At 36.8% G+C, this 24,113-nt stretch overlaps 1 protein-coding gene across 1 annotated transcript in view; it reads left to right on the forward strand.

Annotated features, from left to right (window-relative positions):
• Positions 1 to 24,113, forward strand: part of LOC145992600 (pickpocket protein 19-like) — an 829,803-nt gene that overhangs the window by 764,238 nt on the left and 41,452 nt on the right. The window lies entirely within an intron of this gene.

Below are 24,113 nucleotides of genomic sequence, written 5' to 3' on the forward strand. Positions count from 1 at the left end.
AAAGATTCTTCAAGTTTTAGTGATGTTAGTATTTTAATGCATTTAAAGATCGCATAAATAATAATAATTATTTTATTTCAGGTAGTCAGGAGTAAATCAGTCTCAATTTTTTACGGTTCGATTGATTTCAAAGTATTTAAACATAACGTTAACACCTGAAATTAAAATAAGATAAGTTTGCAGTAAAATTTAAAATAACATAAGTTAAACAGTGCTAATAAATTTAGAGAAGAAAGAAATTATATTAAATAAATAAATTACGCAGATAATTTGAGCCTAGAGTCAGAAATAATTAAAAGTTGAGTTAAAATATCTACTAATTAGACTAGGCAGGCTTAAAGTACGTGTTAGTTTTGAAGAACTGTTTGTTTTGATTGCCTAAGCAACATGAAAATCATTGCGATTTTAGTTATTTTAAACGGATTACTTCCACACGTAAAAGCTTCTAATTTTATTTATCTGTTGAACAAGTCCTTTGACTATCCTTATGATATAATTACAATTTTATTATTAACAACATTTATTATTAATATTTTTATAATTTTCATAATCTGTTATTTTCAATGTCAACGCAAGAAATCTATTATTTATGACCATGAGTGTACCAACGAATTACCGTTAAGCAAACTTAATGATTCACCGCCCATTGAGCAGATTTACGACGATATTGCACCGATTGTTGAAGTGGTACCATTGAAAACGAGTCACCCGCCAATTCCCCCTCCACTCCCTCAGTCCATTATTATTCAACCTAGGGTACAACTAGAAGTTCAAGATGTATCCAGAAATAGTTTAGTCACTAAAAACGACAGTATAGATTTGCCGAAGAATATTTTATCCGTTAAAGATAGAGTTCAGACATTTGCCGTAAGCAAGGATCCTAATTTTGTTGAAAACAATCGCAAAATGGAAAGTGAATTGCCTATTTCACCCTGTGTTCAGCCAGTTGTAGGAGTTAAAGAGTTATTTGCGAATCAGTCACCAGTAAAAGCCGAGAAAGTTTCAAGTGTTACTTTAAAAGCTGAAAGTAAGCCAAATTTTCAGGTTACCGAACCTGTTGTATCTTTTACAGACCATATTTTCTACGACTTCACATTCGCCTAGAATTTTATATTCATTACGATTTAAATTTTAAGTATAATTCATTTTTTACGTTTAATTGTACCTTATGCAAGGTTTATTAGTCATTTAGTTTGCTAACAGCTTCCCAATTGCTGTTATTTTACGAGCGCGGAAGTGTTTAAGTAAACACGCTGTCGCAAGCGCAACGAAGTTTTTTCTTTTTCTATCCCATTTATTACGTCATTTCAAAAGTCCTTGACTTTATTTCGAACTCCCGCAGCGCTTACTAAACCTTGTTCGTAGTAAGTTAAAGTTTTGTAAACTTTAACGCGTCATGCTGGTGGTCAGCGAATCAGAGCTTGCATTTTCTTCCTTTGTTCCTTTGCCCGCTGCCTGGAGCAGCGACTTTTTCCCCTCCACCTCTCCGACCGCTCCCCGAACGTACCCGAAGTCGCCGATCACGGCAGCGAATTTGCAAGAGCTCTCGTTGTCGCCATAGAGAAATTTTCAGTTGCGTCCAGCGACCACAAATGCAACCTTGCACAATTTAGAATGTCTGGTATCAGCGTATTCCTTTTCTGCACTCAAGCGCTCTCCCGAGTACTTTGAACACGCTGGAAGTCAGAAAACACTTACCATAGGCTTTGCATATTTTTTCGCATTAGTGGCGGTCGTCCATTAAAATTTTAGGGAATCAGTTTAGTTACGCATATAGCCATCAGAATTTGATTTTTACGATAGAAGTTCATGTAAACTATGTTAGGGATATTTTGTTCTATATAGATAATTTTTTTCCGTAAAACGTCGCATTTATGCACTTCAGACTAATCACGACCAATAATTTTACAAAGGAACAACAAGACGATTTTTTTTTGCGTTTTTCTCGCAAAATTTTCCCGTTTTTCTTAGATATATTTATAGTAAGTAAAATTTTAGGGAACTCGACGTACATTTGGTTTGAATCAGGATAGAGATAACGAAATTTTGATAAAATCAGGGAAATTTCTACAAAAGGGCAATTTTAGCACTTTATGCACTTAGAGTAATCAAGATTATTAGCAACATGCCAGGCTAAGCCTCGGTGATTAGCACAGGCATGTGCAGCAAAAGTCGCCACGGCATCGTTAGCCTTTCCAAATTTAAACAGTGTGGTTTACCACAAATGTTATAATTTGGGAATTTATTATTATTATTAATATTTATTATTAGGACATTTAGCTCATTTACCCAATTTGCACCTTATTCGACAATGCAGCAATAAATTCATTACTTCTTACTGATTAACTTCATCATAATGTTAGTACAGTAGGTAATAATTATTAATTTCTATTTATATTTTAATATATTGCACAACTATTCTCTATTTATTTTGTTTAAACATACCTAAGGGATTGACACACCATTCTTATATGGGTCAAGTATACCTTTCCGCGGCGGGTCTGTTTCCACGACCAAGTGATTTGAGGTATACGGCGGACTCAAGAAGTCTTGAGTGGATAAATTTCTTTTGTTTAAAGAAAATTTGAAATTGAGAAAGTTTTATTATTTTTTATTGTGTTTTAAATTTGAATATCACCTTTTTTAATTCCCTAATGCCATATTTTCTGACCACCTGGAGTTTCAACAAAAGTCAGAAGTAGCATTTACTGAAATTTTGTCTTACATTGCATATTTATGAACCACGGCAAATTGCACCGGCCTATCGTTTATTAGGAGGCCATTAGAGGCTTGTCAAAGCAACCTTTTAGATAATAACAGCTTGCTTTGCGCAACACAAATTTTGTATACTTATTTTAAGGGTTCACAACATAATTTATTTTATAATTTTCAACAGACTTTAGAACATGCTTGCAACACTTACTTTTGTTTATTAATTTTACATTTTGTAGTTTTGAAGTGAAGTCTATTACTGACAATAAATTATTTCAGTTTATCAGAACACGCAATGGTATTTTAATATCAGGTTCAGGTCAATTTATTGTGATTCAGAATTTGAATAATAATTTGAACACGCACAGATCAGTTCAGCTTACCGAAGGCCAATCTTTATTTTTTAATTATCAGGATTTTTCGCAAATTATTGTGGATCAACAAATTTTACACACAAGAATTTTAGCTTTCGAACAAGTCAAAATGCAGGAAATTGAGTTACTACTTAATATTCCCAAGAATTTATCTGATTTCACTATTCCCCAATGGACTCCGCTTGAACTTGCTTTAAAACAACTTAATCAATCAATTAGTAAGAACATTTCATTTCAATAATTAGTTTTAAACCCTTTGCCTATGTCTATATTAGTTTTTGTTATTTGGAATGTGTTATTAACCGCAACCTTAGGATATTACTTTTATAAGCATCATCAGCTTGCGAAACAGATTAATTCAGAGCAGCGCAGTAATAATTAATAGGTTAAGGCAACACATTAATCATGGACATTAATATTTTAATTACGGTTGGATATTTTATTTAAATTTTCCTTATTTATTTTCAAAGAGTTATGGCAATTATTTTATTTATTTATTTAATTTATTTTATTTTGATGAGACAATTTAATTTAATTGTAAAGAAAAGGCAGTGGAAATTAGTTGGTTTTGTGTACATGCATACTTGAATTATATATCCCCATCCTATTGCAATTTCCTTTCTTTGTCATAATTTTTCCTTTTAACATAACCTGTCTATACGGAACACCATGGACAAGCAATGCCTACACCATCCATGGGCATTTTTTATGACGGACATCCGCAAGCAGTCTATTATTACCAGGCAGAAAGACTGAGTATCATTCTACGAGGGTGACATGCAGACATTTTAAGTACTATTTCAAGAAGAGACTCGTCACCACCAATTTGAGGGAGACATGCAGACATTTCTAATTACTACACGGAGACTACCTTTTACAGGAAGGATGTAGTCAACCATACATTTCCCAGTATAGCGGACTACACATTATCAACAACACCTCGTGATGGAGCTAGATACAATTTTCCTCCACACTGTTTGCAGTTCGAACAACAATTTTTCCCTATCTCCCAAGTTCTACGGGTAATTTACCACATTTTTTTACATTGCCCCAATGCAGTCTAGACGACAAGCAATCCAGGAAGAAGAAGAAGTATAGCAAACGTACTTTCTACAAACAGCAGTTCTGGTCACAAACAATAATTACAGAATTGTGCTACAGTGTTTCTACACATACACATGCGAGCTCCTATCATGTGTATCTATTTGGTCATTTAACATGCATTATGGGAAACAGTACTTTTCCATAGTCCTTATATACATTTTCAGTTTTGTGTCATGCATAAGAACTAGTTTTATATGCATGCAAGTTTACATCATACTACAAGGAAGCGACAAGCACCAGTGGTGTCAATTGACCAGTGCAATTAGTGCATAATTTTTTTTAAGATGAAATTTTGCACTTTGAATAATAAACGGACATGCAAGCAATAAAAAACATAATTCTAGCACTTTCGAACATTTTAGAAAGCATGCTTTAGTGACAATATTTTATGCATATGTTTGTCGCATGCAGGTATTATTGTTATTTTTTTCCCTCTTCTCACCAACATGGAATATTGAAAGCGACACATTTGTTCGCAGAACATTTATTTGATATTTAAATTCAAGCACATAGTTTTGTCACTTGGAAGATTATTAATTTTGTGTGCAGTCATACAAAGGTATTCACCACGCCATAGATGTGTATACAGTGTACAGTTTAAACGTAGAAAAGAAAATTGAACGCTATAATTAAGTTTTTACCAGCGACAGTTTTCAGTGTAACTCACTATATGCATTGAATATTGTATAATAATACATTGGAATGTGCAACATAGCCATGCAAGTTTATATATTCAACGATTTTAGGAGTGCACTGGCTACGTAGTTCGTAAAACATACTACACTTTGATATAATCAGGCTTTTACACAGAAAAAACAGTGAGATGTGACAATGTTTTACATGCCTACTTACGTTTACTTACTTGTGCACCTTTTTAAGTTTTTTTTTTATTTATTTGAAGAGTCTATATCAAGTGGCAATATAAACAACATTGTGAATTCTCTTCTTGCGAAGACGAAGATGCTCTATCTAGCCGTTGGCCTCGCGGGTGACACAGAGTAGTTACAGCTTGGCGAGGCATCACAGACTCTTGACTAGGAGCAGGTTGATGAGCAATTATACATAATACACATTACGTACACGCACATGTGATACATTAAGAGTTTTCTCGCTTAACGACATGAACTTTTGTGATTTCTAGTCTTATAATAGTATATATTATTGTTTTTTACATCGTATAAACATACGAATTTGTTAGTATTAAGGGTATTATTCATTATAAAGTTTAGGGAATGAAAAATTTCTTTCCTTCAGGATGCAGTAAACAACAGACAGTTATGGTGTATTTCTTTTGTATATTTGGGTTTTTTAAGAAAATATATGGAATTGGCGAACCTGAGTCATGTTAAGCTTTGCGATTTGACTTTTAAATTTTCAAAGGAGAAAATTTTTCCTAGGAGGCGCGAACGTATCAATCCCTAAGATTGTATGTTTATTTTATTAAGTCTCTCTGAACGCTTCATGTTGACCAGGGCATTCACTTGTTTTTCTCAGCTGTCTCAAGCCTCTTAGGCATGTTTACAATGCGTTGTGTTGTGCCATGCAAACCTCCTGAGCTTTCAGGAAACAGGTAACACTTCTGGGTTTGGTGTCAGCGGTTTGCATGGTAGCAATTATAATAAACACGATTCGGCGATTCGGCATCGAGGAAGAGCTCGATGGCCAGGGAATATAGAGGGGAGACAAGCTGGGAAGTGACTGGACTTTGGGAATTGAGTTGGTAGAGAGAGGAGGTCAGCAAGACAGGAGGTCGATAGTGGAAGCACGCTTTGGTCAACACTTAGAGAGAAGCTTACAGAGGACTTCGCTATTTTCGATTCAGCTCAGAGACTTCAGTTAGACAGGTAATTATCCTACACCCAGCCATGATACAGGTTCAACGGTTCACAAAATCCAACGAGTTGCCATTGTCTTTTCAGTAGTTTAATTCCTTTGTGTAATTTGTACCTTTCGCATGCCAAGCAATAACTCGTCATGTCAATGACGAGTGGTCTCATCAAGAGGATGAATGATGAGTAGTTTACATCACCCCATCAGTTAACTGGTTCAGATCCCTTCATTCTATAGAATGACACGATAGTTCCTAGAAACATACATTGTACATTTGCCAAACTTTACAAACTGTTTCCCCTTAAATATGCTGTTGAAAATTACATTTGAAACTTCTTTCGTGTAATTTTAATTTTGCTTCAGCCCCTCCCCCCCTGCCCCGTGGCGGAGTGGTTAGCACATCGTGCTACGACGGCAGGGGACCCGGGCTAGAATCCCGGCCTGGGTATGGATATTTGTGAATGTCCATTCAATCCTCCGTACTTTTCGTATCGCCCAAATAGAAAAACCCAAAAATACAATCTATACTTGGAGTCCTTTTTCAGTTGCCATGTTCTTGTGAATCCCCCGTTGTTCTTTTGTTTTCAATCCAGCGCGTCGTTAGGTAGTAATATACAGGTGGGTCCATTATACTTGATCCGGCGATTTGAAGTTTGACGTCAGCAGGAGTAGGTTTGTGACGTACTTTGAATATTAATGTTCACAAAATTCAATTAACGGCTTTACCTTATTTATGTTGTCTCTCATATATTTAATATTATTTTTTTATTATTTTCTACCTATTTAGAACAAATTGTATCGATAATCATGCATGATTATTATATGAAGTTCATTCACAAATGAATCAGCATGCCCTGATTAAGACTCGAACATTTAATCTACAATTGTGAAATTGCGAGTCGACCACTCAACCAACTGGAGCGACTGTCAGAGGCAGTGGCGGCGATTGGATTAAAAAAATAGGGGACAAGGTGCAAAAAGTGCGGGGGGGGGGGCAAGGACAATTTACTTTCCCTTGGTACATAAGATTTAGCATAGTGCGGGGACAAAAGTTGGAAGAAGTGGGTGAGGGCAACTACACCCCTCGACCCCCTAATCGACGCCACTAGTCAAAGGCTTTTGCGAATCCCTTACCACTACCTCATCGTGGTGATGGAACCAGTTGACTGTTGCCTCAAACATGGCCTAAATAATAAGAAGGTAAACAAACTGAAGTGATATCCATCCCAGTCACTAATGATTCCTTCCGTGATATCTAAAATCTTATCCAAGTTATACGATCTATGCTGAACACTGAATGTCTATGGTACAGTGGTTCGGACCCTTTTTGAACTCCATGTCGAGTCCCAAATAACACCGATTAGTTTTTCATAAAGTGAGCTTACATCCGAACCAAATATTCATTTAGAATTAGATCAAATCATTTTCCAGAGCCGCGGTGGTCTAATCGGTTTGGCGTCTGACTGCTACACGGGATACAAGAGTTCGATTCGCTGGGTGGGTGATCTAAAGTAGGTATTTTTCAGGCCTTGTCACCGAATAAAGCGGCTCTGGGGCTAACCCAGCTTCAAACCAATGTGCACCTGGAGGCAAACCTGCGGGTTAAATGTGGCGCAGGTGCTTATCACAACACCTCCAAAATGGCCGAGATCAAGATTGTGTGGAACCCTAACCCAGTTCCCCTTAATGTGACACGGCGCAGTATGCAAGGGAATGTTACTTTTACGTTACCAAATCCTTTCAACTAGACAGAGATAAGAATACAGGGTCTGTTAAAATGTATTATTACAATATTACTTAATTCGAGTCAGGAGGGACGCGGACGCCTTGTAAAAAAATTAGTAGTAGGTACGATTCCTGGCGAGACACATTGGACTATGATTTGAATCCGATCCGGTTAAGACATTTGAGAATAAAGTGATTTTGAGATCAACTTGGCCAATCATAAAGACTAATCCGAGAATCAAGTAAAGATTTCTAAGAATTGTAGGGGCAATTACGCTGTAAATGTATGGGAATTATAAATCTATTTATTAATTCTATAATATAACACATGGGGAAACAAAATACCAGGACAGATAGAAGAGGGAGAAGGGTGGAACAGAGAACATTGTAAGCTACGCATTGTGATTCCCTGGTGCCTTCTTGTCCGAATCGAATAACCGTTGCAAAAGACTAAACGAGTTCGTATTTGAGAGCCTGACTAAGCTCTTCTGTTGATCTTCAGGCCACTGGCGTACGCAGAAGGGAGTGCGAGCTAAATGGGCTACAGCCCCCGATATTTTTATAAAATAAACAAATGAAAGCAGAAAAGTCGGGAAACCCCATTAAAGTAATCCCCGATAACCATTGTTGTCTTTGAATCAATTTAAAACGAACGTTAAAAATCGTTTTTGGAACTCATATCTGATTAAAAAAACAACAACAACGGGACATTGTCCAAATTGACTTACTGCAATGTAGCCTATTCTTTGATCCAAAAAAATATATAATCTCTGAACTAGCGTTCACATTCAGCTTTAGATATTATAACAATTTTGATATAAATCAAATAATCTTTGAGTGACGTGGAAATGTGTTGTGGAGTTTCTTTGTATGTGCGAATATTTTTAACTACTGACGCACACATCCTTTCGCTTAGAATAAAGTTTGCCTGACATCTCACACACCTTCACAATTATCTAAATATCATGTATTGGCATTTTATGGGACTGTATGCCATAAGAAACCTGAGTTTTCAAACCGGCTATTCAAATTATTCATCAAAGAAGAAAATACTTTGGAACATGGTTATCCTTAACTCCGAAACTATCGTCCTTCAAGGTGAATCAATTGTTTTCAGAGCTTAAAGAGTAGCCGAACCTGATATCTAAGAAACTGAACTGACAAAACGGAACTGAAAGGTTCCAGATAATCACGAACCGGAAGCAATTCCGGTCGGCTACGTTCCATTTCGAGCCCTGACCTCACCTTATGCTTCGTCTGTGTTTGTAAAATAACAATGTACGTGTAAATATTTTGTGCCAAACATCCTTTGTTTTTGTTTTTGTAATCGGTGTAAAATGGGCGCACTGTACTGTAGGTACTAGGTAAATAAACAAATAATGTGGTGTCCTGAACTACGTTATTTGGGTTAAAGGTATTTTTTCCAGTATTGTATGAAAGACGGAATTGTCCATTTCCCTCAGCAATCTGTGCGCAAGGGCAGGAAATAATCACCTGAGAAGAAGAAAAGCACGTCCAACATCAGGGCGCCCTGAAATCCTGAGGTTAGGTTACGATGAAACGTTCCACACTGAATGAATCAACAACTGTCTACAATTTATCACCACCGAAACTTAAACCACGATGATTATTTATTTATATCTCGAGTGTAACAGCTTCGATGACGTGAGTGTTTATTTAATGAGGAGTAGATAAACTGGGATCAATGTGTTTTTTCTGTAGAATGAAATACTACGAAGTCAACGGTTGTGAACTCGATTTACTTTTCGCCCGGCGTCCACTGTGCGTATTTTCTGGCTTCCATTCAGAGGATTCAGGCACAGGTTATTGGAGATAATATTTCACCACAATACCATACACATTAAAACGACAAATAAATAAAATAAGCTGTCCCATATGATGAAAACTATGAAATCTGATTAATTCGCATTTCTCCTGTAATTGAATATGACAGTTTGACATATATATGAAGTATGGAGCAAAAAGGGCCTAAGTAAGTTAAAACGTCTGACCTTACTTGTACAGAAACTTAAGCCTTCTTGCTTTTGTGGCTAATTTCTGAAATTCACAACTCGTACATTTCATTGTTTCCTCTTTCTACTCCGAGGGAGACCTTTCTCAGTGTTTAATACGGCCAAACTGTCCATCCACTTGCTTTGATCTTTAAAAGTATGAATTCTCTTGAGAGCAGAAAACTCTCAACTGGTTCAGTTTTATCTGGTATGTGAGCAAAATAATATAGCTGAACGGAAAACGTCCTTAAAAGCGTTGTCTAAATTTTATAATTAATTCCAATTTATATGGCGATTTATCGTAGTCTTTTGCTGTTCCATAAAATGCAGTCAGTTAATTTCTAAGGGCTTGTGTATCAAATATATTTTGATAGACTGTACTTGCATGTCAGAAATCAGATTTTTAGCATAATTGTTTCTTTCTGAATATGATTAGAATTTTGTTAAATTTTAAAGTCCATAGAACAAGTTTGGCAACGATGAAAATCGCCTAGCTGCATGACAGCCTTAGTGGCGGATTAAGGTGAGTGCTATTGATGCTGCAGTATTAGGCCCATTCCTGAAATAGCACAGATGAAAACCGACGAGAATTTTCCGGAGGTAAAGACTTTTATTTTGCTATATTAACCTGAAAATAAATCTTAGAATGAAATTTGTAACCCCAATTTCGGACGCCTAGACACATTGTTACTTATTATACAGTTACTATTATTCCTTGCGCTGTGACGTAACGATAACGTCGTTGTGTTTATTGTTCACCGAATATTACAAGTTAATGCTATCAATTTTACGTTAAACAGTTTACTGAGTAATTTAGCTGCGTTATTTTGCAATTTTTGGCAATTGGTGACACTTTATTATTTTTCGGTACGTGCGACGTAGTAAAATTTCACATTGAAAATTAGTTGCACAAAAAAAATTCACGGTATTTTATTGTTAGATTTTGACGTGCAGCATCAGACCCACAACTGTCCAGCCCTGCTGACAGGTTGTCATTAACAAAAAATAAATAAAAGAACAGCCTTCTGTATCTTTGATCAGGCGCGCGTTAAATGCCATTCCTATATCCGCTTGCAATGACTTAAGATATCAGTCGAACCATGACAAACACTACCGGGATGTCATGGATACGCGAGTCCCAGCGCATCGGGTTTCACCTTGGCCACCGGAATGGTTGTTGTGGGTAACAGCATTGCACTCAATAATGTGGTGTCCCATACTTTCGGGATCGATTAGTTCGTATGAAATTTCCAGCCTGATCATCAACAGTGCTTACTTAGAGATCGGATAGTTCATATCTCTCTTGTGGGAGTAGGAAAAGGTTCATTATCCATTTGCCTTGACTTATCTCACCCAACATGTTTCTAGGTGCCGGTGCTTGCCCCGAGCTTCCTGGAGATGAGGCCTGCTCGAAAAGGTTTATTATCCGAAGCGTAAAGGGCCTGGGCTCTCCTTTCGATGCGCTAAACTTTGCGAATCCCTTGTCTATTTCTAGCCGTTTTATGCTGCCATTAACAAATATGGAAATATTCTTAATCCTTTTTGGGATCTTCTATAAAATATTTAATATGGAGTATTTATATTTATTTTCTGTCTGATCAACGCATCTCCCGATGATCGGAAGCTTCGACTTTGATATACCTTTTATATTAATGGTGCACCAGTAATGCTGTCACCTTGTTATCAAAGGTTCCGAATTCATGTCCTTTGGAGGCACATATTTGTTCGGATTCCGTCCATACCCGATTAGTTTTGGACGGTATCTCTTCATTAACGGGACTTAGAACAACTGTTTAATTATTTACATCAGTATTCAGAAAACGTCACCCACCATTCACTTAATCTGTACGTATTTGTGTGTGGAATTTACTTCTAATTCCAAGTTTTCCTTTAGTGTGCCGCTTTGAAGTGGGTGGCACAGCGCGTTAGGGCGCCACGAGTACTTAGAGAGATTCCCGACCTGGGGATTAGAGTTGTTTGTGAGAGTCCCTTCTTTAACTCCATCACTCATTCTTATCTTTGCGATTAGCCAGAAGTAGCAGACAAGCGAAGAATAATAAACGCAATCAATCAGTGAATATTGTTTTTGTTTTTTCAATGGCCTCTAATATAATCAGGTAGTTCTCAACCTTTTTCATTCCGGGACCCACCTTGAAGAATATTACACTTCACGGGACCCACAACTATGTACGCCGGCAGAATTACTTGAAGGGTTGTGCGCCCAGTTTATAATCGTATTTTTGCTAACATCTAGTACTATAAGATGCAATTTTTTTCCGATTGCTTAAACAAATTTCACTATCTTCATTCTAGACAAGTACCATAAATATATAATTTAAAAGGCTGAAATTGAGAGATGCCGGTAAAAAGCAATGGTAGGGTGCGAATGACAGAATTGTATGACTCACACTAAGTATAGCACGGGTTGAATTTAAAATATTGAAACAATATATATTAGTATTTTAAATGTAATAGTTTTGTAAGACAGTAAGTACATTCTAAAGCCCGACTTCGCGACCCACCAAATACCCCCTCGGGACCCAGCTGTGGGTCGGACCCCATAGGTTGAAAAACGATGCGATGCAATGCTTTATTTACCTAAGCATTTGAGCCGAACAGAAACAAGTTTGGGAAGAATGCTTCTGCAAGCTGTCTCAGTGCATTGCGCCTCGAAGTCTGGAGACGAGTCGGCGAATAGTGGGAATCAAGGAAGGAAAAGCATAAAGTTTGCTTTCACGAATTAAACTTGCAATAGCGTAATTTTACTTGCATTATCTTATTTTAAGTTTGAAGCTGAAGCAGCAGGCAAGTTGTCCATCACTATGTTTATTACTATGTCATATGCAATTCAAAATTTGAGGATTGAAAGAAAATCGCTAAGGAGACCGAGGACAACGACAGTATATAAAATAACACGGCGTACTTCGCGACAAGATAAAGGGGATAAGATCTATACAACCCTTCCCAGAAAGAAAGTTCAAGAGAAGTACAATCAATAAACGATCTTTCAAACCCATGTATCGTATCTTCGTTTGGTTTTTATGGGTATGTCCAATGATATTTTGTCCTTAAAATACACACCCTTCTGTCTCCCTATTTTTCCTGTTGTATTTTCTGGTACAATGGAAATATACGTGGACGGTTTCCTTAACTTCATATTTACCACGGACCCAGCAGTACGTGCTCAAGACACTCGATCCAAATAATATTTGCGATTAACTGAAAGTAAGCGAATTAAATATATCAAATCCAACCGATCATTATAAGAAATTGGCATACGTAGATAAGTTAAAACCAGCCACATTGATACTATTGCAAGACTTCACATGCAACCTTCCACGGTTAAGTGGTGAGGTTAACAGCCTGCAGAGCCACAGGTATGAGGGTTCAACCCTGGTTAGGCTGAGACGATTCATTGTGTTTGTGGGATTTTCATGCTATTACTTTATCATTCTACGGTGAAAAACAAAGGAAAATAACCAAAATGTGACACAGAGATAGAAACATCTCAAAATGTTATTATATATTTGGTGTCCGACTGACATTAAGAAAGTATCAGCCCTTGTACAGTCACGGACACTGCCGGCTTATAATGAATACATTGACTTTCAATGGAATCGTTACAAGCCGGTAGTGTCTGTGACTGTACCTCCATCGGATTAGAGGCGGATGATCCTCTATAACTAGGGAACAGATAGGTTGATCGTGACTGGATCACGAGGAGAGGGGGGGGGTGCTGCCAGGCCAACAATCTCTTGTTATCAAATTTTTAACTGCAAATATTTGCATAAAAAATGAAAATAAATTACACTGCTCTCAAGGGATGATTCCTACTAATCGTTCTAAATTTCTTTTGTTCATAAAATGATTTAATGTAACTCGCACGGAAAGAAAATTCACGTAGTAGGCCTAGCAGTAACGTACAGTTCTTGCAGTAATAATACAATATTACTAATTGCCAGAACTTAACCGTGATCGATTGCGTCGCCATCGATGTGGTGACAGATGGGTACGCGTAATACAATTCGACAAGACGTGAATTTTGACGTGAACCAAGTTTCAGCACCGTTCAACTTGAAAGCTTCATGGGTTATTTTCAATGAAGACTGTTTTAAAGTACGCGAGCTATATTTCCACATATCTATTGATAATGTCACAGATTGGGAATGACATTTTATGAACGTGAATTTTCATGAATTATTAGGTGAGTGGGTGTGTGAAGAAACGCGTCCCTTCTAAAAGCGCAAAGTTAGAGTACAGACCCGTGGTAGTAGTGTGCCAAAGATTTATTTGCGGAAGGAGGGGAGGGCTGCACGTAATTTTCAATTTATCCCATAGGAAACTTCAAGTCCGTGCTTCTCATGTATGGATACAATACGATATCCCCACCCTTTCCCTTGTAGGAATAATGCGGAGAATTCAGAAGTCCTTCAAAAGCCGCCCCTTCGCCCTCTGTGATGTCTCAAACTGAAAATACTAATATATAGGTATAATACCTTCAAGTAAGTGACTCTCAACCTTTTTCAACTCGGGACCCACCTTGAAGGATATTACACTTCCCGGGACCCAAAAAGCATGCGCACCAGCAGAATTACTTGAAGGGTGTGCACCCAGTTTATAATCATATTTTTCCAACATCGAGTACTTTAAGAAGCCCTCTTTTACGTTTGCGTATTCAAATTACGTATACTTCCTTCTAGGACAGTAAATATGTAATTTAAAAGAGTAATTTACTCTAATCTAACTAAACACGCATGATGAAATTGAGAGATGCCTGCAAAATGCAATTGTGGAGCGCAAATAATACACAGAGCTAATAAATCAAAATATTTTTCTAAAATAAATTTACAATTAAAGGCAATTTCAAATATATTTTCAATATACCATCCAAATCAACACAATGTAACCCATCTCCACCTATTAATAAACTGCATAGAGTTTAGACTATGTTCAGTGTCTCTCAAAAGTTTTAGGACAACAACATTTTAAACCAGGCAACCCAATTTACACGAGGCGTTGGTGGGTTGCATGTAGAGTTAGGCTCAATTTCAGGTTTGCCACATGCACAATAGATATTTATAAAATACGCGAAACCAACAAAAACAAGTAATATTGTATAAAATTATTAAAAATATCACTATTTTATCGTAAGTGACAAAATTCTTTCCGAAAGAAAAAAAAATAGGTTTTCTAGTATTTCATCGCTGATGAGTCTACAGAAAGGAAAAGAAGGGAGAGAAAACAAAAGATAACAAAGGAGAGGAAAAGAGAATGCGAAAGGAGAAGAGGAAAACTAGAGAAGAGAAGAAAGAGATGATAGACGAGGAGAGGAGATGTAGTGAGGAGAATAGAAAAAGATTCTAGGAGTGATGAGGAAAACGGAGCAAAAGAGAGAAGAGGAGACGAGAAGAGGGGAGTGGAAAGTAAAGTAAAGGAGAGAAAAAGAGAAGAACGAAAAGAAGAGGAGAAGAGTGCAGTGGAGTCGGAAATCTAAGACAGGAGAGGAGATACGAGGAGTGGAGAAGAGTGGGATGGAGATAAGATGCGAGAAAATTAGGGACGGTGATATGAGATAAAAGCAGAACGAGCAGAGGGAGGGGATAGGAGAAGGAGAATAGAAGAACAGAAGGGACTGAAGAGAAGAGGTAGTTGCAGAAAATATCGTCTCAACGTCAAGAATTGATGCATTGGTCAAATTATCGACATGAAACATTCAATAACATTTTAAAATGTATTGGAGAATGCATTAGATCGGTTCGAAATGCAGTTTACTTTAGTTCAGAGCAAGGTAAATCTTCCATGTATGATCTTTGATTTTACCTGCGATTATACCACTAAAAACATGAATGTAATTTGAATATTTATAAGAATTATCCAATTTTTGTCCACTTCTCGGTTCGTTGAAATGGAGATTTTGTAATTTAATATTTCCCCTCCCCCACATCGTTAATTCCAAACTGAATCATTCCGTTTCACACGGCGTGGACAATGAGCACAATGGGATAGGTCTAAAACTTACGAAAATTTTCTCCCACCGGAAGGGTTTGAACCTACGATCATCAGATTGACAGTCCTGAACTCTAAACACTACCCTACAAGCTTTCGCTCCTGAAAGTAAGTAGAAGGAGCTGACCAATGTGAAATGTAGATGCAACTCTCCTCCTACATGTAATGTGCAAACAATACTTGTTTGTAACAAAGAAAACAAAGTTAGCACGACTCGGCGAAAACATTTAATGGAGAATTGCACATGATGAAAACTTTTCATTCGATATTTGCGGAGATATCCTTGCATTGAACTCGAGTGGGAAAAGGGGTAAAATTAGTATGTCCTGAATTGCCACAAACATAAATAGTTATTTCATTAATATTTGTCAATGTCTTTGAAGCAGTACACAATTATCGTTAGAGTATCATAATTCACGATCTTATACATGAAAATATATCTTTGAATGTGTTTCGATTCATTTATTTGTTTATTTTTTTATAAATTCCATATGCAGAACAATGTAGCCACTATACACTGCTATTACAAATAATGTTACCATGCTCTCCACATCTAGTATCTAGGATCAAACCTGGGACCGCTAGCAGCGCAATGGAGAACTCTAACCACTACACCACGCCCTTACCTTCGATTGAAACAACATTTTTAAAGTTTTCTGCCCCTCTAATATTGTAAATGTCGTTGGGTTCATGTAGTTGAACTTTTACTTTAATTTTGAATTGCTTTATTGTAGTATAGCAGATATCTTCGAGAAATAATTTTCGAAGTGATGAAGAAAATGGATAGATAATCTAACACTCAAATTAGACGTAACAAAAATAATTCAGGATCCAGACTTACATTCAAAAAACTAACTCGACTAAGACAAAATTACGACTTTTGAATGTGACTTTGAAACACCTACACCAAATTTATTTATCAATACAACACAGGATTAAGACTAACTTTTTAAAGAGACACTTTTCGAAATAGCGGTCAGTCAGCAACAAGTCATTCTTACGAAATTGCATATTGTGTGTATTTGAATTTCCACCAAAATACAGAAAGCGCATAAACAACATAACTGTACTATACATATTTTTTTAAGTAATGACATTTTCTATTTCATCTATTCATCAGACATTTATTTTCATTTTGACTAAAGATACAGTTCCTCCATTCATATTGGGGGTTAGGCGTAGAGCTGACAACTCTGCACTGTAAAAAGACATGTCAAGAAACAGCAATACAAGGCCATGGATGTTCCCAAGGTAAAATATTCCGGAGGTAAAGTAGTCCCCCGTTCGGATCTCCGGATGGGGACTACTTTTGGAGGTCCCTGGACTAAGGATAAGATCTACATTAGGAATGAGGATATTAAATTAGGCACTTGGAATGTTCTGAGCCTTTACCGGCCTGGGGCATTTCAGTGTACAGTTAATGAGATAGTTAAGTATAAATTAGATGTAGTAGTTGTCCAGGAAGTTAGGTGGCCAGGAGAAGGGAATTGTAAAACTAAAAAAAAACCTTTTTTTTCTATGGTGGTACTGAAAATCATAATTTTGGAACAGGCTTTTTCATAAATTATAGAATTATCTCGGCTCTTAAAACAGTAGAATTTATTAATGATAGGATATGATATGCAGTTTTACAGGGTTGGTGGTGTAAAATTATTTTAATAAACATATATGCTCCAACGGAAGATAAAGATGACAATACTAAAGATGATTTTTATACAGAGTTAGAACAGGTCTTTGATAAATTTTCTCAGTATGATATGAAAATTCTGTAAGGTGACTGTAATGCACAGATTGGCAAAGAAGAGACATTTAAACCCACGATTGGTAAAGAAAGTCTTCTTGAATTAAGTAATGATAATGGTATACGATTGACTATTTTGCAACTTCAAAGAATTTAATTGTGAAAAGTACCACTTTTAAACATAAAGATATCCATAAATATACCTGGTCTTCTCCAGATGGTAAAACTCATAATCAGATAGATCATATTCTCATTGATAAGAGAAGGCATACTAGTATAATTGACGTTCGTACACATAGAGGTGCTGAATGTGCCAGTGACCATTATTTAGTAATTGCTAAATTAAGAGAAAGACTCTCAGTGATAAATCATAAGCAACAAAATTTGAAAGTTATAAAATTTGATACAGGAAATTTTACTGATGAAATAATTAAGAAAGATTACCAAATTAAACTGTCAAATATATTTGATGTTTTGCAGGATTTAAATGATGATGAAAATATAAATGAGACAGACGTAAATAAGAATTGGGAGCACATACGTAATGCAATAGAATCAGCAGCTAAAGAAAGTATAGGATACCATAAACCAAGAAAAAGTAAGCCATGTTTTGATATTGAATGTCATAATCTAATAGAAATAAGAGATCAGGCTATACTTAGGTGGTTAAATAATTCTGATGATACAAATCTATACAATTATAATAGAATGAAGCGAGAAGTTAACCACACGTTTAGAAGGAAAAAAAGAGATTGCTTGAAAAGCAAAATTAACGAAATTGAAACAAACAGCAAAAATAAAAATATCAGAGATTTATATAAAGCTGTAAATGAATTTAGAAAGGGGTGGCAACCTAAAGTAAACTTGATAAAAGATAAAGACGGTGATTTTCTAGCTGACCCAAGCGATATTCTAAATAGATGGAAGAACTACTTTAATGACCTTTTAAATGTCCATGTAGGAGATAAATCAGAAGTAAATGAAGTCCACACAGCAGAACCTTTAGTTCCAGAACCTAACTTGACTGAAGTTAAATATGCTATTAAAAGGCTAAAGAATAACAAAGCACCTGGCATTGATTTAATACCAGCTGAGTTAATTAAATATGGTGGAAATTTATTAATATGTCAAATTCATAAATTAATTTATTTAATACGGAAAAAAGAAGAAATCCCTCAACAGTGGAAAGAATCCATAATTGTTCCTGTGTTTAAAAAAGGTGATAAAATGAACTGCAATAATTACCGTGGAATTTCTCTAGTCTCAACAACATACAAAATATTGTATAACATTATTTTAACAGGACTAACCCCATATGCTAATGAAATTATAGGTGATTATCAATGTGGATTTAAACGCAACAGATCAACTACAGATCAAAATTTTCACATCAGACAGACACTTGAAAAAAGTGGGAATATAATCAAAATGTCCATCAGCTATTCATTGATTTTAAAAAAGCATATGATTCGGTCAAAAGAGATAAATTATATAATATATTAGTAGAGTTTGGAATACCTAAGAAGCTTGTTAGTACGATAAAGAAATGAACCTGTGAAACAGAAAGTAAAATTCGTGTGGGTATTAATATGTCTGACAAATTTACAATTCATGATGCGTTAAAATAAGGAGATGCATTATCTCCACTGATCTCTAATTTTGCCTTACAATATGCTGTTAGGAAGGTAAAAAAAACTAAAGAAGAACTAAAATTAAATTTTGTAACTCAGTTGTTAGCATATGCAGATGATGTAGACTTACTGGGGGATGATGTGAATACAATTAAGAATAATGCTAAAATATTTTTTTAAAACTGCTAAAGAGATAGGTTTGGAAGTTAACAAAGAGTGTTAGGTAATAATCAAAATCTAATTATTGATAACACCTCTTTTGAACCAGTTTCCAAATTCAAATACTTAGGAGTAAAATTAACAAATGAAAATTATATTAAAGAGGAAATAAAAAGTAGGCTTAATTCAGGAAATGCATGTTACTTCTCTCTTCATAAACTTTTGTCTTCTAGTTTAATATCTAAGAAACTAAATGTTAAAATATACAAAACAGTAATTTTGCCTGTAGTATTATATGGATGTGAAACTTGGTCCCTTACATTGAAAGAAGAACATAAATTGAGAGTATTTGAAAATAAGATCCTTAGGAAAGTCTTTGGACCTAAAAGGAATGAGGAGACAGGTGAGTGGAGAAGGTAACATAATTTAGAACTACATAATTTGTATTCATGTCCAGATATTATTAGAATAATTAAATCAAGAAGACTTAGGTGGGCAGGCCATGTGGCACGAATGGGAGAGGAAAGAGGAGTTTACAGGATTCTTGTTGGGAAACCTGATGGTAAGAGACCTGTAGGAAGGCCAAGACGAAGATGGAGGGACAAAGTTGAGATGGACCTAAGGGAAATCGGTAGGGATGGAAAAGAGTATATAGAACTTGCTCAAGATAGGGAAAGATGGAAGGCCTGTGTTGCTGCAGTCATGAACCTTCGGGTTTAAGAAGGCTAGAGAATTGGTAGTTAGTTAGTTGAAGAAAAACGAGAATATTGGTAGTTGCGAAAATTTGAGTTTTTTCTTCTAACTTGTTATTGTGATTAGACATTATTAATGGACAATATCTAGAGGCTTGAACATTGGAGGACGATATTCTTTTCCTGTGATACTGCAACGGACGAAATGCTTGTTTACTGACGCAAGTGTCGTGTTCAGAACAGTCTTATGAAATGTAGTTGCTGTTGCGTAAGGTAACACGAAATAACTACACCGTTTGCGAATTACCAAATCTGCGCAAGGTTAGACGTAAACAGGCGGAAAATTTTATTCATAAATTCTCTTCACATTTGACAGTATTAGTCAAGAGAGACTCGTGGGACACTGTGTTAAGGTGCTGGAGTAAATACTTCTTATTTTTCTTCCTCGAAGAACAACAATTTTTAAAGTAGAGTAACAGTCGTTCTGCTCTTTCTTATTTCTTTTAATATATATATATATATATATATATATAAATAAAAGAGAGAGGGGCTATTTCGCAAAGGATTATTATTATTATATAACAGAGAGAGAGGGAGAGAGAGAGAGAGAGAGAGACAGATGTTACATAAAAGTTCAGACAGTGCGAGCGCCATTGAAAAGTCATGGTAATTCTATGTATAGAAAATAATATATTTATAAATTAAATGTTGCGTACTAGGAATTATTATTACAATAAAGAACATGTCTAATTGTGATCTAATAAAAAGCAATAATACAGAGATATTCTCGCATCGCGATTGCAGTTCGAAAAAGTCAGCACAGTCTTGAAAGTAACGCACTTTCCTGACTAAATCGCTGAATCGGACTTCTGGTAGCCTTGCATCAATGACTACCCAATATTGCACCCTGAAGACTTTTGCGCAAGAAGCAGATTCATTTATGTAAGAAAAAAATTGAAATTTTTACACATTTCTAAAATCGACGATGTTATTTTCGTAGTTATTCATAGGTTCACATTTAAATATTTTTTCAAGGTTCGAGGGGGGCATGGCCCCCAAGCTCCCCCCCACCCTGGGTACTGGCCTGACGTAGACAGTGGGAGAGAAATTTTGGAGAATCTTTCTATTAAATTTATTATTTACATCCACCTTATGCTCAGATAGATTTATTGACAATCGTGAACTTTTCGTTTAATAGATAATATTTGGTTTTAAACGACGGGAGAATATTGGTCAAATTTCCTTTCGTGCTCTTTTGAGAGAATATACAGATGGGGGACAAAATAATACGAACACCTGTGAATGTAGAGAAAATCTTTATTAATAGGGGTTGGACCACCCTGTGACTGAAGTACACTTTGTATGCGACGTGGAATGGACGCATAGAGGTCATGCACAATGTTTAAGGGAATATGGAGCCATTCTTCCTCCAGAGCAGTCTCCAATTCCGAAAGTGTGGCTGGAGGTGGACTTCGAGCACGAAGTTTGGACTCCAAATATCCCCACAAATGTTCTATAATGTTCAGGTCAGGAGACTGTGGGGGCCATTCAAGATGTTCTACTTAATCGTCATGTTCTTCAAAACATGTTTGGACAGACCCAGCAGTGTGGATAGGAGCATTGTCGTCTTGAAAAAGCGGTCGGTGCCCAGGAAATAAAGTCTGGACAAAAGGATGGAGATTATCCCCCAGAATGCTGCGATAGTGACTGGCATTGATCTTCCCATGCAGAAAAACAAGTGGTCCCACACCATGCCAAGATATCGTGCCCCATACCATAATGGACCCACCTCCATGCTTCACAGTCGGCAAGAGGCAGTCAGGATGAAATGCATCTCGAAGCGTTCTCCACACATAAACGCGCCCCGTGGTCTGAAATAACGTGAATGTTGATTCATCAGACCAGATGACTTGTTGCCACTGATGTGGGGACCAACTTCTGTGAGCTCTGCACCATTGGCGTCGCTTGACAGCATTACGTGATGTCACCAATGGCTTACGAATTGCCACTCGGCCATGAATGTTTGCAGCATGGAGTTCCCTTTTGACAGTTTTGGTTGAAATGGGATCCTGGAGATGCCTGTTCATTTCAGATGTTATCTCGGATAACGATTGCTTGTGCTTTCGGGCCACTATGCGCTTCAACACCCTCCTATCCCGAGCAGCAAGCTTTGTCTTTCGTCCACTGTTGTGCTTTGAAGACGCCATCTTACCTTGTGTTGTGTACGCTGTCATAACGGCTGATACTGTGCTCCTTGCACACCCAACAAGCTTTGAGGTTTCAGTCACCGTGGCTCCAGCTGAACGTGCTCCAACAATCATGCCTCTTTGGAACTCTGTCAGGTCTGACATTGCAGTGTCTCTTGAGAGCGTATGATAGACGAATGCACCACCAACGACTGCTTTTGGCAAACTAATACCTTCCCCTTCACAACCACTAGGTGGCAGACTTCAGTGCCAGGTGGTGCTGCTGTACTGCCGGTGTGAAATGTGGCATACTTTTTCACAGGTGTTCGTATTATTTTGTCCCCCATCTGTATACTTCTACAATAGCAATCGCGTTTGGAAACGGTGAAAGAAAAATGACTTGGTTTTCAAATGCAGACAAGCTTGGTAGCGTAACTTGCTCGCGTTCAAAGTGACTCACTCACGCTATTTTTGGCCGCTTCTTATCGCAAAACGCTGCGTCAATGCACAGTGTTTGCACCCAGCAAGTTACAAATGACCAGAGTCGAATTTGAAAGAGAAACTGAAGAACGATAGATTTCATCAGAGGCGGCTAGGTGAGCACTAGCTCAATATGAAATAGTTTAAGTCATAATTTATTACAAACAAGCAGGGGCGCCGACTTGTCAAAATTATTGGGGGGTGGGGGGCTCTGATCACTGAAATAAATGAATGAATGACTCTCTCTCTCTCTTTTTTAATAAAATAAAATTACGTCTTCGTATAGGAGCTTTTAAGCAGCTATTATATTCCTCATGCAAATGAAATGTAACATGAAAAAAGTTTAGAAAATATTTCAGTCTCTTTATGTCTTTTGTGTCTGCTCATTTGTTTTTTAGATAACAATTAACATTTTTATTGAGAAGTATGTATTTACATTACGAGGCCAACCTAACAGTTTCATGCCGGCTTCGGTAGCCGAGCGTGTTGGGTGGTCGACTCAACTTGCTTTGATCCAGAGGTCTCGGGTTCGAGTCCCGACGAGGGCATGGGTGTGTTTTCATGTCCGCAACAGATATGTGACGGGTTGAAAATAACCTTAGTGTTGACGTACTCATAAAATAACGAATATTTACAATATTTAATATTTTTATTTAATTATTTACATAAATGCTAAAACAAATCGCAGGAAAATAGATTTACTCTTTTGTTCTTGCTACAATATTTTACTTTTTAAATAGAATTTTGCAGTAATAGAAAAAATAGCATGTACACTAAGATACAAAGTGACATACACAACAAAAACATATGAACATGGTTTAAAAATAAAGCAAAAGCTTTTCTACGCACTGGGTATTTTTTTATGAACTGATTAACGAACGGTCTCAGGTCCAAATTATCAAGCACAGTTTGATGTATGTGGAGTACCGCTAAGCTGCTTAGTCTCTTCTGCCCCATAGTAGATCTCAAATATGTCTTCAGTCGGCGAATAGCACTGAATGACCTTTCGGCTGTGGCTGTCGTCACTGGCACAGTACGGAGGACCATCATGAATTTGACAACTTCAGGCAGAAGCTCCTGGAGGGTGCTGTCTTCCAAAAAATCTTCCTTATATCACGCATGGTAGTTAGAAACACTTTCTTCTGTTTGGCGATATCATCAAGCATGGACAGGTGTAAGGAGAGCCTATCGTCATCCAAATCTTGGCGAAAGAATTCTCGCGTTTGCTCAAAGTTTGTTGTGCAACTGTTCACAGCTGAGATGCATTCTTTCTGTTGTTACATTTTGTAGTCCTGTAGATTCATGTCCTTGTTTAACACATGATTTTGCTGTGTCACAGACGGCAGTGTATATTGATTTATAAGGCTATTTTGGAGTGTAGAACTTGTGAGTTTTGGCAGCATCAGGATTTTCAAGTCTCTTAGGGACGTGACGTTGCCGGGCAATTCTGGCTCATCAACG

This window comes from Lepisma saccharinum, chromosome 9 (assembly GCF_977018435.1).
Source record: "Lepisma saccharinum chromosome 9, izLepSacc3.1, whole genome shotgun sequence".
Taxonomy (NCBI): Eukaryota; Metazoa; Arthropoda; class Insecta; order Zygentoma; family Lepismatidae; genus Lepisma; species Lepisma saccharinum.